Source organism: Orycteropus afer, unplaced genomic scaffold, assembly GCF_000298275.1.
Source record: "Orycteropus afer afer isolate SDZICR_OR568_19922 unplaced genomic scaffold, OryAfe1.0 scaffold00086, whole genome shotgun sequence".
NCBI lineage: Eukaryota > Metazoa > Chordata > Mammalia > Tubulidentata > Orycteropodidae > Orycteropus > Orycteropus afer.
In genome coordinates, this window is record NW_006921673.1 from 2,488,759 (window position 1) to 2,502,181 (window position 13,423).

Below are 13,423 nucleotides of genomic sequence, written 5' to 3' on the forward strand. Positions count from 1 at the left end.
TTTTTTTTTTTTTTATCTTTTATTTTTTAGGTTCTTGCCTTGGTAAAGAAGGAAATTGAATATATTTGACCTTTAGAAATCCAGCTGACTGTACATTTCTAGTGGGAACTGATTCTTTCAAGATAGAAAAGTTTTTTGATAATACAATTTAATTGGTGGTTTGATGCATATATATGCGTGTATCTCCTCAAAGTTGTCACAGGATGTTTAAGTTGAAAATTCCATTTTGTTGTAAAACATCCCTGAGATACTGAGACCTGAGAATAAAAGGTAATGTTGTGATTAGATAAGCCCTTTCATGGCATTAACTTACATAAACGGTTGAAATAGCGATCCTGTCAGGAGAAAAAATGGGAGCTATAGCCATAAAACATTATTCCTGCAGCAGGCCTTTTGATGGATAGATAGTTAATAATGAGACTTCCAAGTATTACCTTTTGGATTGTTAGGTAGTGTGAGGATTATTTGACTCGATAAAAACTGTTTCCTGTGGATAGTTGTTTAGAGAACTGAAAATAGTTTGGTTTGTAGACTTATTCCTCCTTAACATTAAAGTAATTAACATAGCCAATCCACTTTTAAAATATTAAATTGAACATATGTTGGGCTGATTAACCAAGAGGAATGAAATCATAGACTACAAATAGAGATTTTGCCATTTTTATCCTTTCTTTTAAAACCTGTTTTTTGATTTTTCTTTTTTAAAGAAGAATTCTAATAGCTTAGGTCAGCATGCTCCTTCTTTCTTTCTCTCTCTCTTTTTCCTCCCATGAGAAAGCATTAATCAGAATCTGATTACGGCCTTTATTTAGCTTGTCAGGAGGTGAATGGAAGATTCAAGAAGAGTCTAAGAGAATCTATAATCTCTGGCTTAGGAAATTGAGTCAACACATTAAATTTGGAAATTTACTTACCAGGATAATGGGTTAAGAAGGGCATTCAGCTATGGTCAGCTAAAAATAACACTTTTTTATTTCAGGAACTCAAAGAAACATAGTAGTACTTTAGCAAAACTAACTGCATTTCCCTGTATCCCAAAATGTGTGCAGTTAGCATACATAAAGAATAACAATTTTACATAAAGTTAAGAGAAAAACAAAGATGTATTACAATTTGATAAAACACAAGCTTTAAAAGTAATAAATTATTAAGAGTGATGAAATTATAAACTTTCACTGAAGATTTTCTGTTCAGTGATTTATAGGTTGAATCACTGCCAAATCCAGATTTTTTTTTTTTTCTAAAAGTTATTTCTCTTAAGTTAGAAAACAAAATTCATGTGTATAGGTCATTGAGAATGTCAGTAACTGCATCATGGCTCTATAGGGTAGGTTTGTGTATTTTTGGATGAAATATTAACCTGAAATTATGGAGCAATTTTCCACTTAAGATATAAGTTACCCTTCACATCACATTGGAAAAAAAAAAAAGGAAAGAAAATTGAATGTTATTAACTTGCAAAATAGTAGCAAAAGGAACCTCAGGTTAGTGCTTGGTTATAGATAGCTTAGAAATATAATTCTTCATTGCTGAATGTAGTTTATATATTGCCAAAAATTCTTATTGATTTGTTTCACTAATCTGAAAATCATTAACATTAGGAATCAAAAACCTAACTGACTGAATCATTTTCATCAAAGCTCAGTCTTCTTAAGAACCCTTATCATATTATATGACAAATTAGAGTTGTAATATTTTAGTCATGAATTTATAAGTTGTAACTATTTAAGATAGTGTTATATTGCTGAGACATATCCTTTGGTTAGGCCTACTGAAATTAGGGAATTTGTAATTACTAGAATGGTCAAGAAGAAATGTTTTCATCATTTATTCCTTATTTCTCACACTTCTGTATGTACTTTTCTCCTTGTCTGTTTGCAAGGGTAGAAAGGCAGAGTTCTTCCTTGCTGTTTTGCACAATCCCTAAAAAGTTTTGTATTAAATGGGTTTGATTTGATCATCTTCCTAATTTGATGATTTTTTCCAATAGTAAGCTAATATCAGAATCCCTGAGTGGTACAATTAATATGCTCACTGCTAACCAAAAGGTGGGAGTGTGGAGTCAACCTAGAAGGGCCTTGGAAGAAAGACCTAGCTGTCTATTTCCAAAAAAGTCTTTTTTCATAGCACAGGTTTTCAGAGGCAAATAAAACAAAAGTTTGCCAAGTAATTCTTCTCCATATTTCCACTAAGAGCTACTGTATAATAGGAACATTAGTGGTTATATCCAAATATAAAGTGAGAGATTTGATTGTATGACATTCAACATTCAACAACAGTGACATCCAATCTGTCCTCTGACATAGTAGTTTTGCCAGTATTCCAATCTGCTCCTTATCAGAAGAAGTATTTGTCATTTAATTAGTGGATAGTTTTTCTATTTTATATGTTTATACACAGTGCAACTTTGGATGATGCCTCCATAGTTTTGATTTTTTCTCTGCTACGTGACAGAAATAATATATTTCACATTAGAAAGCTACATTTAGTATTTATTATGTCAAAACTCAGTTGCTTGCCAGAAGGTTCATTGTGTTCTCTTGGAAATATTTGGAGGAAGGCCTACATGATTTTGCAATATGAGTTAATCGGTTCATTAATAAATAACACACACTGGAGATGAGGATGAATGAATTCATGAACCAATAAAATTATTTTCAGGTGTTCATCTTTATGCTTCTATTATGAACCCAGCTTCTGGTCACTTATACAAATATGCTTACTGTTTATGTTCATAGTTAGTTTAGGGAAAGTTGTGTTATTTCTGTTAATATTATTTTTGAATGGTTTTATTGAGGTATAATTGACATAATAAGCTTCACATATTTGATACAAATTGAATAACTTGTGACATTATGTGAAACTATGATCACAATTAAAATAATGACCATATCCATTTCCTTACAAACTTCCTTTTGTTCCTTTGTAATCCTTTCCTCTTATCCCTTCTCACTCAAAACTGGCCGTGAGCAACTACTGATTATTTAATTTTTTAGAATTTTGTACAACAGAATCCTACAATATGGACCCTTTTTCATCTGTCTTAATGATTTTGAGATTCATCCACATTATTATATGAATTAAACTTTTTTTCTTCTTTTTTATTGCAGAGTATATTCTGCTGGATAGATAGGTCACCATTTGATTTGTCACCCACTGAGGAACATTTAGATTGTATCCAGTTTGGAACTATTATAAATAAAGTAAATATGAACATTCACATTCGAATTTGTATATGTACATACGGTTTCATTTATCTTAGATTAATTCCAAAGAGTCAAATGGCTGGATTATATACAGATGTGTGTTAAAACTTTTAAGAAACTGCCACACTGTTTTTCAAACTGTTTGTATCATGTTATATTTCCATCAGTAGAAGGAAACTTCCCTTTGCTTCACAACCTTGTCAGCACTCGATTACGTGTGTCTGCTTAATTTTAGCCTTTTTAATAGCTGTGCAATGGTATATCATAATAGTTTTAATTTGCAATTTCCTAATGACTAATAACGTCCGTGATGGTATAAACAGTTAACAGACTTGGAGGTTGGAAGTTCAAGGCCACCCAGAAGCATCTTGGGAGAAAGGCCTGGTGATCTACTTTTGCAAAAGCAGGCATTAAAAAACCCAATGGAACACAATTCTACTGACACATAGGTTACCATGAGTTGGAATCAATTCAATGGCAAATGGTTTGTCTTTGTTTGGTTTTAAGGACTAATGATGTTGAGCATCTTTTCATGTGCTTATTTGCCATTGATATATCTACTTTAGGAGCTCTGTTAGCATAGTGCCTAAGGCATTAGACTGCTAACCAGAAGGCTGATGGTTCAAACCCACCAGCCACTCCTTGGAAGGAAGATGGGGCAATCTACTTCCGTAAACCCAAGGAAGGGTCGCTATAAGTCAGGTCCCACTCGAGGGCACATAACAACAACAACAACATATGTACTTTGGTGAAGTGTTTGTTTGATACTTTTGGCTTTTCTTTAGTTGAGTTGTTTGTTTTCTTCCTATTGAATTTTGACAGTTCTTTTTATATATCCTGAATTTAAGTGTTTTATCATATATATGATTTATAAGTCTTTCTTTTCTGCCTGTGGCTTTTTCTTTTTTTACATGTACCAGTGTTTATTAAACTAAAGTTTTAATATTGATAAAGTGATCTTTATCAATCTGTTACTTTATGAATCATGCTTTTAATGTCATTTTAACAATTTTTGCCTAAATCAAGGTCATAAAGGCATTTTTTGTTTTTTCTGTGTTTTCTCTAAGTTTCAGTCTTCCAGCAAGTTCAATAAGAGTAGAAGTAGCTCTTTTTCTTCTGATCTTAGGGACGAAGCTAAATAAAATTAGAAAATTTTTTTATTCATTTCAAAAATCATTTTATTTTTTATTTTTATTTCTTATTTGACCAATGGGTTATTTGGAAATGTGTTGTTATTCTAAATATTTCTGAAAATTTCTGAGTTATTGATTTCTAATTTAATTGCATTGTGATTGTAGAATATGCTTTGTATAACTTGAATCCTTGTTTAAAAACTCACTGTTTTGTGGCCCAGAGTATGATCCATCTTGATAAATGTTTACTATGCACTTGAAATGAATATATACTCTGTTGTTTTGATGTGGACTGTCCTATAAAAAACAATTAGTTCCAATTTTTTTGATGGGGTTCAAATATTCTATGCTTCTAGTAACTTAATGATGTCTAGTTACCCTGACAAGCCATTACTGAACATTTTGATCAAATATGCTATAAAAGAATCCTGGTTAAAAGAGGGAAATGTAGAAAAGAATTTCAGATTTTCAGGGACTCAAGAACTTTTGGAGCCATGGAAGGTGAATGAAACTATTGCTCTGGGTAATTTTTTTAAAAAAAATGCATTTACTTGGAATATAGTTTATGTACAGTGAAATACACAAAACTAAAGTGACATGGGTCAATGTATTTTTTTTTTTTTTTTGCTGTGTTCTCTCCCCTCTCCCCCCACCCCTGGTAACCAACAAAGAAACTTTCCCTCCATATATAAACCTTTCCTTGACCTTTTACAGTAATGAATTAATACCATATTTGTCCTTCTGTGATTGACTTGTTTCACTCAGTATAATGTCCTCCAAATTCATCCATGTTACCTGGTGTTTTGCCGAGTCTACATTATTCTTTAGTGTTGGATAGTATTTCATTGTGTGTATGTACCATAGTTTGGTTATCTATTCTTCTGTTGATGGGCACTTAGTTTGTTTCCATCTTTTTGATATTGTAAACAGTGCTGCAATGAACATGGGTGTGCATATATTTGTTCTTGTCCTGGCTCTCACTTCTTTAGGATTAAAAAAAAAAACAAAAAACTGCTGTTGACTTGGATCCGATACATAGCAAACCCTCGTTGAGTTTCTGAGGTGGTATCACTATGAAAGTAGACTGCCCAACCTTCCTTCTGAGGAGTGCCTGGAGGATATGAACCTCTAGCCTTCTGATTAGCAGTCAAATGCCTTAGGAACTATGCCACCCTATGCATAGCAGAACAAAACACTGCCAGTTCCATGCCAGCACCATGATCCTTGCTATACTTGAGCCAATCCTGCAGCCACTGTGTCAATCCATCTTGTGGAGGGCCTTCTCCTCTTTCGTCAACTGTCCACCTTACCAAGCATGACATCCTTCTCCAGGGAACGATCTCTTCTGACAACATGACCAAAGTATATGAGACGAAGTCTGGCCATTCTCGCTTCAAAGGAGCTTTCCGATTGCACTTCCTGTAGGACAGATTTGCTAGATCTTTTAGCAGTCCATGGCACTTTCAGCATTTTTTGCCAAAACCACAACTCAAAAGCATTAACTTTTCTTCAGTCTTTCTTTTACCTTGTCCAGCTCTCACATGCATGTGAGGTGATTGAAAAAAACCATGGCTTGTGTCAGGCACACCTTAGTCCTCAAGGAGACATCTTTGCTCTTCAGTGTTGAAATGAGGTCCTTTGCAGCCAATTTGCCCAGTGCTATATGTTGTCTGATGTCCTGACTATTGCTTCCATTGACATCAATTGTAGAACCAAGCAATGCAAAATCTTTGACAACTTCAATCTTTTCTCCATTTATCATGATGCTGCTTATAGGTCCAATTGTGAGGATTTTTGTTTTAATTTTTTTCCTCAGCTTGAGAAATGCTGAGCATGCTCTTCCTTTTTGTTTTCTAACTCCAGGTCTTTGCATATTTCATTTTAAGAATTGACTTTGTCTTCTTGAGCTACTCTTTGAAACCTTCTGTTTAGCTCTTTTATCTTGTCATTTCTTCCATTTGCCTTAGCTACTCTTCATTCAAGGGCAAGTTGTATCAGAGTCTCTTCTGACACCCAATGTGGTCTTTTCTTCTTTTCCTGTTTTTTTTTAATGACCTTTTGCTTCCTTCATGGATGATGTTCTTGATGTCATCCCACAATTCCTCTGGTTTTCATTCATTAGTGTTCAGTGCATCAGATCTATTCTTTAGATGGTCTCTAAATTCAGGAGGGATGTAATCAAGGTCATATTTTGGCTCTTGTGGACTTCTTTTAATTGTTTTCAACTTCACCTTGAACTTGCATATGAGTAGTTGATGGTCTGTTCCACAATCAGCTACCAGCCTTGTTTTGGTTGAAGACAGTTTCTCCATTGTCTTTTTCCAGAGATGTAGTCAATCTGAACCCTATATACTCCATCTGGCAGAGTCAACATTTATAGCCATCATTTATGTTGTTGAAAAAAGGTATTTGCAACCAATAAGTCATTGGTCATGCAAAATTCTATCATGCGATTTCCAGCATTATTTCTATCACCAAGGCCTTATTTTCCAACTGCCAGTGATTCTTCATTTCCAACTTTCGCATTCCAATCATCACTGATAATCAACACATTGTGATTGCATGTTTGGTCAATTTCAGAGTGCAGAAATTTGTAAAAATCTTCAATTTCTTCATCTTTGGCTTTGGTGATTGGTGCATAAATTTGAATAATAGTGGTTTTAACTGGTCTCCCTTGTAGGTATATGGATATTATCCTACCACTGACAGCATTATACTTTAGTATAGATCTTGAAACTTTCTTTGTAATGATGAATGCCATGCCATTCCTCTTAAATTTGTCATTCCTGGGTTTGTAGAACATATGGTTGTCTGATTAAAAATGGTCAAAACCAGTCCATTTCAGCTCACTAATGCATAAAATACTGCATGATTTAAAATCAGGAAGGAAGTGCATCAGGGTTGCATCCTTTCACCATACTTATCAATCTGTATGCTGAGCAAATAATCTGAGAAGCTAGACTATATGAAGAGGAATGTGGCATCAGGATTGGAGGAAAACTCATTAACAACCTGCAATATGCAGATGACACAACTTTGCTTGCTGAAAGTGAGGATGGCTTGAAGCACTTACCGATGAAAATTGAAGACTAAAGTCTGTGGTATGGATTACACCTCAATATAAAGAAAATGAAAATCTTCACAACTGGACCAATAAGCAGCATCATGACAAATGGATAAGAGATTGATGTTGTCAAAGACTTCATATTACTTGGTTCTATAATCAACACCAATGGAAGCAGCAGTCAAGACATCATAAGACATATTGCATTGGGTAAATCTGCAGCAAAAGATTTCTTTCAAGTGCTGAAGAGGAGGGATGTCTCCTTGAAGATTAAGGTGTGCCTGACACAAGCCATGATATTTTCAATCACCTCATATGCATGTGAGAGCTGGACAATGAATAAAGAACACCAAATAAGAGTTGATGCTTTTGAGTTGTGGTGTTTGCTAAGAATACTGAAAGTACCATGGACTGACAAAAGAACTAACAAATCTGTCCAAGAGGATGTGCAGCCAGAGTGCTCCTTGGAAATGAGAAAGGCCAGACCTCTTCTCATCTACTTTGGTCATATTGTTGGAAGAGACCATTCTCTGGAGAGAAATGCTTGGTAAAGTGGAGGGTCAACAAAAAAAGGGAAGGCCCTCAACAAGATGGATTGACACAGTGGCTACAACTATGGGTTCAAGTATAGCAAGGACCATGAGGCTGGCACAGGATCGGGCAGTGTTTCGTTATGTTGTGTATAGGGTCACTATGAGTTGGAGATGACTCAATGAAACCTAACAACAGCAACAACAATGCCTAGAATATTGATCTTTATACGTTCCATTTCATGTTTGACAACTTCCTATTTTCCTAGATTCATACTTCGAACATTCCGTGTTCCAGTTATTGAATGGATGTTTGCAGGTGTTTCTTTTCATTTTAAGTTGTGCCACATCAGCCAATGGAGGTCCCCAAAACTTTACTCCATCCACATCATTAAGATCAGCTCTACTCTAAGGAGGCAGCTCTTCCTCATTCGCATTTTGAGTGCTTTCCCACCTGAGAATCTCATCTGCTGGCATTATATTGGACAATGTTTCAGGGCTATTCATAAATTTTTCCAGTAATATATCAGACAGTGTTTCACTGCTATTCATAAGGTCCTCACTGGCTATTTCTTTGAGAAGTGGATGACCCCTTCCTTCTTCTGAGTCTGTCTTAGTCAGGAAGCTCCACTGAAACCCTATCCACTATGGTTGACTCTGCTAGATTTGAAATACAGGTGGCATAGCCTCCAGCCTCCCCACAATACACAAACCTCCACAGTATGACAAACTGAGAGATGAGAGGTGGCCTTCTATCCTTTATAATCACTAATAAACATTTATGTCTAGTCCCTTTTCTATTTAAAATAGGTTATATAAGTGGTATCATATAATATTTGGTTGTTTGTGACTGATTTTTTCACTTAGCATGATGTTTTCAAGGTCCATCATGTTGTAGCATGTATCATGACTTCATTCTCTTTATGACTGAGTAATACTCCATTGTATATATATATATACATTTTGTTTATCCATTCATCCATTGATGGAAACTTAGGATGTTTAGGTTGCTTTCACATTTTGTCTATTGTGAATAGTGTAATGAACTCTACTGAGAACTGCACTGACAGTCAATTAAGTTTAGGATCCACCCTAATTTGGTGTAAACTCTTTAATAGCATATAAAAGAAAACAAACCTAACAGGATGAAATCCCTATTTCCAAACAGAATCATACTCACATATACAGGGTTAGGATGTTAATGAAATCTTGTGGGGGACACAATTCAATCTATAAAAAAATACCTTCTGAGTACTCGGTATTTTCATCAATCTTGGATGAATGGCAATAAGGAATACCTTAGGTAGATTCAACACATAGAAAAGAGCCCTGAATGTACAGCCAGACCTCGTGTGAGTCTATATCTGTCACTCACCACTCTCTGGGTAACTTGGACCTCATCACTTCCACACTCTGATCTGCAGATGGCACCTCACATCACCTCAGATAGGAAGTTGGATGAGAGACAACTTTGTAAAGTGCTGCCAGAATTACTGGATTATATGACTAGGCAGCAGAGGAGTGGAAAACCAGGAAGCATAAATATTCATAATGTGGTGGTTTGCTTCTATTTTCTGAGAGGCAGCTAGATAGTTTCCCAAAGGAGTCCCCATGCTGTCTTGGTACCCCACATCCCTTCCTTGGCACAGCCATCTTTGTCTAGCCTCAACAAAGTTTCGGTACCCTTATAGAACATGCATTTCTGAGGCTGAAGTGAGGACAATGTCATGAATAAGCTTTTGGCCTAGTTTCCCACCCTTCCTCTAATAAGCATTCATTTCATTTCAGGATTTCAGGTAACATGATCAGACTGTTGCTTCAGATGAGATTTGGTGCCCTATTGCGTGTGAAGGAAAGGGAGGAGGATGACAGTGTTTTTCCTAGCTTGGAAGGTTATGGAATGATGATGTTTTTGACCTGCTTATGGCCTCCAGCAGGGAAACATAAGTATTAAAGTTTTATTTTGTCAAACCTAAAACACATTTACAATCGCTGCAAAGCTGGGAGAATAAGGCTCGGTAACATTGATGTCAAGAATATTCTTCAGATTTAAGCTTCAGATCCAGAGCATGCATGACCTTGTGAAAAGTGCTTAACTTACGTATCAATGATTTCTTCAGCAATACTTCCTAGTTGAAGCCAAAGTGAAGTTTTCTGTGTGTCCAGGACACCATTGTCTCTTTTACAGGATAAAAGGCTGGTCCAAGAGTTTTAGAAACTGAAGCATGTACTCCCAGCTCTGAGTACAGGAATAACTGCAGAAATTACCACCAACCTCATCCATTTTTAAGGGTGCTTAGGTGGTGGAATGGTTAAGACATTCAGCTGCTAACCAAAAGTTCAGTGGTTGAACACACTAGCTTCTCTGTGGAAGAAAGATGAGATAGTCTGCCTAAGTAAAGATTTACAGCCTTGGAAATCCAATGGGGGTTGTTTGGGTCAGAATCAACTCGACGGCATTGAGTTTGGTTTGGGATCCTATGGAGGACTAGTTCAGGAACACTAAGGGTACCAAGAATGGAGAAATTCACAAAGGCTCCAAAATTGTATGCACAGTTTTTATCTAATTTTAAATTCATCTGATCATAATCTCTTATGTGTTGTTTCTCTGCTGTTCATAAGGTTTTCCCTGGCCAATTCTTTGAGAAGTGGAAGGCCTCCTCCTTCTTCCTAGTCTGTCTCAGTCTGCAAGCCGGGCTGATACCTGTGCAACAGGTGCACCCCACTGAGTTTGAAACACCAATGGCACAGCCTCAAGTCTCACAGCAACATGTCACCACAGTAGGACAAACCAACAGACCAGTTTGTCTCCCTCAGCTATTGGAAACCCCTCCAATCACCTATACCTGGATCCTGCAGGTAACTCCCTGATCTATTCCAGTCCCCTTTGCCTTGTCTGTCCTCTCCCTGCCTTCCCGCCTCGCTCCTTGTGGGGTGTGACCTGGGTTCCCTCTCTTCACCTGGGTCCCTGTGGCTGACTCCTCAATCTGTTCCGGGTCCTTTTGCCTTTTTTTTTTTTGTCCTTTCCCTGCTTCCCGCCTCGCTGCTTGTTCTTAGGTCCCTGGAATCCGAATGAGAATGTATAGCAAGGATCACAGAGCTGGCTCGGGATCGGGCGGTGTTTCATTCTGTTGTGCATGGGGTCACTGTGAATCATAAGCGGCTTGACGGCACCTAACAGCAACAATAATGTGGTGTATTTATAATGATTATTATTCACAATTTCCAATAAGGAAAATGAGCTGTAGGAATGTTTAAGTAGTTTGTCCATAGGCTTCAAATCAGATTGTAAAAGCAGGACAGCCTGGCTATCATTTCCAGTATCTTCAACTTATATCATGCTGCATGTTTGATAAGACACTCATCTGCTAAAAAGGGAAAAATGAAGTGGAGGAGCAGGCATCATTATCATTCTCTTTGCAATTACTACCACAAAGCCATTTTCTTAGATTCTCCTGAATGTGATTCTGTGAATTCATAGCTTTTCCCAGAATGGTTGAAATGAGTTTCTAGTTCTTTTTTTTTTTTTTTTTAGTTAAAATGAAACATCAGTAATGCAGTCTTCACTTAGCCCCAACTTTACTGTGAGAGGAGTACTTAGGTGGTGCAAACAGTTAACACACTTGTGAACTAACAGAAAAGGTTAGAGGTTCAAGTATATCTAGAGGCAGGTTGGAAGTTCAAGTCTATTCAGAGACATCTCAGAAGAAGTTTGGTGATGTACTTCTGAAAAATCAGCCATTGAAAACCCTATGGAATACAGGTCTACCACAAAACACATAAGTGAGAGTCAACTTGACAAATATGGATGTTGTATTGTGGGAAGATTGTGTACAAAAATATCAGGCTTAGACCAACTTCCTGGGTTGGTTCTAATCCCAGTTTGATTACTTACTGCAAACTTGGTTAATTCTCATCTCTTTGTTTTTAGAACGAGTACAACAATATTTAGGAGTTCTGGTGGCATAGTGCATAACCCATTTGACTACTAACCAGAGGGCGGCAGTTCAAGCCCACTGGACACTCTTCAGAAGAAAGGTTAGACAATCTACTTACATAGTGATATCACCTTGGAAACCCAAGGTGGGGTTGCTATGAGTTGAATCTGACTCAATAGCAGTGAGTTTGGTTTGGTTTGGTTACAACAATATTTACATCAGAGGGTAGTTATAAACATCAACTACTAAAAAGCATAAATTTCATTCTCCTTCTCCCAAAATACACACGCTGTTTGACAGGTTTGATTTTCTGGAAAGAGCTAAACTGACAGGGAATTATAATTCATCCTGTGAATGCATTTATTTCTCTCTCTCTCTCTCTTTTTTAATTTCAGCCAACAATTTCACAAGGAAGCTGATAAAACTAATATCATATAATATATAATTTAGGCTTATAACACTAATATTAACAATGAAAAGCTGTGATTGCTTAAATAAGTTGAAGTTATAGTAAAAACAAAGCCACCAGATGGCACGGATATGTAGATTTAAGAAAGAAGTATGTTTTTATTTGAATACCAACCCAAACCAAACCCCAATGCCATTGAGTTGATTCCAACTCATAATAATCCTATAGGACAAAGCAGAACACTTCATCTTTCTGACAAGGAGTGGCTGGGTGGATTTAAACTGTGCATCTTTTGGTTAGCAGCCCAATGCTTAAACCACAGTGGCACCAGAGCTCCTTTTTAGCTAGACTGTACACTATAAATTATAGTATCCAAACTCCCCGATTTTGTAAGTAAGTACACTGAGGCCAGAGACTTTTTAACTTTTTTTTTTTTTTTTTCTAGTGGTAGGTGAAAGGAAAGTCCAGGAGAAAATCATATTGTAAAATTTGTTAGGTGCTGTTGAGTCAACTGCAACTCATAGTAACCCTATGTATACCAGAACAAAACACTTCCTGGTCATGACCATCTTCACAATCCTTGCTATACTTGAACCCATCATTGCAGCCACTTGGTCAATCTGTCTTGTGGAGGGTTTTCCTTTTTTTCCCTTTACCAAGCATGATATCTTTTTCTAGGGAATGGTCTCTTCTCACTACATGACCAAAGTGGGTGAGATGAAGTCACTTCCAAGAATAATTCTGGCTGGACTTCTTCCAGGAAATATTTGTTCATTATTCTGGCAGTCCATGGTATTTTCAGTATTCTCACCAATACCATAATTTGAAGGCATCAACTCTTCTTCCATTTTCCTTATTCATTGTCCAGCTTTCACAGGCATATGTGATGACTGAAAATACTGTGGCTTGGGTGAGGTGTACCTTAGTCTTCAAAGTGACATCTTTGTTAAGAAACACTTGAAAGAGGTCTTTTGCAGAACATTTTCCCAGTGCAATAATATGACCTCTGATTTCTTGACTGTTGCATCCATAGATGTTGATTGTGAATCCAGGTAAAATGAAATTCCTGACAACTTCAAACATTTCCCTGTTTATTGTGATGTTGCTTATTTGTCCAGTTGTGAGAACTTTTGTTTTCTTTAT